The following is a 3,809-nucleotide window of genomic DNA, read 5'->3' on the forward strand; positions in this document are numbered from 1 at the left end:
GTGGCTTAGTCCATTTCTGAATGGTTTAGATGTCCCTTACGGAGTCCAGTAGTGAGTGAGAGAGTGTAATAGGATTATTTGGTTGGATAGTATAGTTTCTGTCATCGGGGGCTGCAGCTGAATTACATAAATTGTAATAGAGGGTGATTCACCTGGGATTGCACATATCATATTGATGATGGCTGGAGTGTCATACCGAGTGAAAACGGATAACAGATTGAATTTAGGTTAAATGTTAGATTTGTTTTCTGATTCACCATCTGGTTAAAATACATGTTCAGTGTAGGTCCGAACAACAAAAGGACCACAAACAACTTTCTTTCTCAGAGCCTTGTGGGAACTCCGCGATTAACGTTGGTGGTCATCGAGGTTTCATCGTTTACAAATACAAATTGAGATCGATCTGATTAATAAGATATAAACCAACTTAATGCGGTACCATAAATACAAATTGACTGATCCAGTCTCTGTAACAGACTAGACTGCCTCCTGGGCCCTGCTGATGATCTCCTTCCATTTACATCGATTGTGGTTATCTGGATCGTGGGTCATGCCGACGACTTTGTCATTATTATTGAATGTGTTGTAACTGATATGATATTCATTCTGTAAACATGACATCTATTGCACATCTGTCCATCTGGGGATTTATCTACAACGAGCCAGTCCCATCTCGGGGTGTGTTTGTTATGTCCAGTCTGCTCCCTGACTTAGTTCTGGTCGCTGTCATTGCAGAAACCCTTCTTCATAAAGGTGACGTTGGAAATGGACATTTTGGCGACCTCTGGATATTCTGCTTTGATTTTGATCCAGATCCGTCCCCACACAGCGAATTTATCGGCCAACTTGAAAACCGTTGCTATAGAATATGTTTTAAAACCCATTCTTTGTCCCTGTGCTGCCAGCAGAGCGGGTTCGTGGCGTGAGACTCGCCTGCAGCGATGAAGCCGAACTTAAAGGATGGACAGATGTATCCGGTCCTTTTTTTAACCCTCCTGTTACCTTAGGGTCAATTTGATCCCATTCAATGTTTAATGTCGGTGTTCTTTCGGGTCAATTTGACCCCAGGCTGTTTTTCACTGTGTCAAACATAGAAGAAATATCAACTTTTTTATATATTTAAAGGTCTATTTAGGTAGTCAACAAACAAACATAAAGTACCTCACACTTAAACTTGGAAAACAATATTAATTCTAATAATTTTCTGGAGGTTTTAATTGCTGGGGTCAAATTGACCCCAAGGGTCAAATATGTCAGTAAATATAAAGGTAACAGGAGGGTTAAACATTGAATGGGGTCAAATTGACCCTAAGGCAACAGGAGGGTTAAATAAAATATTTTTCCAACATTGATTTAAAGAAAAAATGGTATTCATATTTTTTGTGCAGCCTGGTACTAACCATTTGGGGACCACTGGTCTAGACCTCCCATCTATTTCAAAAGATGTTTCTGCCTTCAACTGGGTGAAATCTTCCCCACTTAAACCTGGCTGACTGATGCTGGTTGAAATCGGATTCCCGTCCTGGTTTTTAGATCCCAATTTAATCTCTGAGCACTATGGGCTTTCAGACCTGCTACAAATTAGAAGGCAGATAACATTTTAATACCGTATGTAAATGTGGTGAAAGCTGTTGCATATAAACAAGTGTGACAGATAGTGTTGGCCATGGCACGTTGTCTTTACAATAGACAGAAAACAAGTACAACTGAGGAGAAAAAGAGATTTAGGTATGGACAGAAAGAGAGAGGGAGTGAGATAATAATACTGAATGTGAAGGGAATAAAAGATGTTATTCATTCACACGTTTCAAAACAAAACTGCAAAGTGCTTTACATGGTTGAACCGAGATTAAAATGGCAAATATAATCAAATAATTCAAAGGAATATAAAGATCAAACAGAATGAAATACCCAAGGACAACATAAAAAAACAACACTTTAAAAAAAGAACATATTTGATAAGAACTGATTCTGCATTCATACTAAAGACGGGGGGTGGGGGAGGGGAATAGAAATAAAGCGTGGATAAGAAAAAAACAGAAAAGAGATGAAAAGAAATATGCTAAAAATATCAGACCTGGAGGAGGGAGGTGGAGAGACAGGCGCAGAGAACAGGTGTTGAATGGAGAGAAAGAAAGGGAGCGAGAGAAGAGTCACCGGGGAAGCTGAGAGTGACGGGGAAAGATGAAGGAGAGTGGGGAGAGGGCAGTGAGAGAGGGCGGAGATCAAATTAAAGAGGGGGACCGAAACACGGAACCCAGAGATATTCAGAGACAGACATACTGAGAATAGGAATGAGGGGGATGACAGCCCTGATCCAAACGGAGCAGGACAAAAAAATGGGAGAAATTAGGGAAATCCGGTGCATTACTTCAATTCAGTTTATTTACTACAGCCCAAATTACAAATTTGCCTCAGTGGGCTTTACAGTTACGATAACCTCAAATCGGTTCAGGAAAAAACTCCCACAAAATAAAAACTTTCACAGGGGAAAAAGGGAACAGTCTTTCTCGTACATGGCTCAACAAAGTCGATCAAATGTCCTATTATCCCGCTTGAATTAACGAGATGATGGACATATGGCATTTTTGGCTGATCCGCCCTCAAACTGTCTCGTTAATTTGAACCAGACGTCAGTCCACAGGATGATTGCGTGTGCACGTGCAACTTCAAAAGGGGGTAACGTCGATCACCGACACAAAGTCAAATAAAAGCCTCTTTTTTCTCCACTGACGAGCAGGAGATGATCATGAATTCCAGAAGATAATAATGAACATCTAACACCACTGTCATTAAATTCATTCACTTCAAAATCCAACAATAGGTTTATATGTAAAGATCAAAGATGGCGCTTCAACCTGTTCTATTAAATGACCATCTGAGATGCCTTGTTGAGGACAGTAGACGGCCAGGCTGCTATACCATGTGTCTTACTGCAGGTTACTGGAGAACAGACGGACAGAATGATCTGTGTTCCCTCCGGTAGAAATGACCAAAATGATGACTAAGCAGCTCTTTTTTTATTTCTCTCTTCGGATGGGTCTTTCCTAAATTCTTATTGGACCTGAAAAGATCAAACGATATAATAAACTATTGGAAAGTTTATCCAACTTCTACTGCATTTTAAAAGCAGATGTGCAGAACAAACAGCGGTTGCTGAGGACACTCCATGTCGGTGGAGGAACAACATGTCGAGACTGTGATGCCTCCATCACCGAATGAAGAGAGAGGATGAAATAGTATTTCAATCAGGAAAGACAATGAATAATTAACAGTTAATGTGTATTACAATGCAGCGTGATAAGAACATCGGTTATGCTGAATTACTTTGGCGATTGAACTCGGCGGGGGGGATTTAAGATCGCGCTGTGTTTGCCCTGAGCGGCAGCAATGAATGAATCCCCCCCGATGAGTCCAAACACTGGTGGTAGTGGCTGGAGGTTCTGCTGGAGTTGGCTGGAGATGAGATGGGTTGCTGAGTCTGAGGAGGCGGAGAGTCGTATGGAAGCAGCATCAGGCACTGGAGGCAGGGAAACGGTACATCTAAGTGAGAAAGCAGCAGCTGATAGGCTCGCTCGGAGGGCGTGCCTCTGTGCTATTGGCTCGGCGCTGGCTGTTGATCAGCTGCTGGACTCGTGACGCCTCTGACAGTGACAGCCGGTGTAGGAGATGGGCTTCTGGTGAGGGAGCCATGCATGTGGGGCCTGAGCCTGCAGTGAGGGGAAGGTCTTCCTGTCTGAACTTACGCTAGAGCTTCATTACGTCCTGATTTTACAGACGTCTCCCTACAAAAAGGCTTCACTGGACTG

This window comes from Pseudoliparis swirei, chromosome 20 (genome assembly GCF_029220125.1).
Source record: "Pseudoliparis swirei isolate HS2019 ecotype Mariana Trench chromosome 20, NWPU_hadal_v1, whole genome shotgun sequence".
Taxonomy (NCBI): Eukaryota; Metazoa; Chordata; class Actinopteri; order Perciformes; family Liparidae; genus Pseudoliparis; species Pseudoliparis swirei.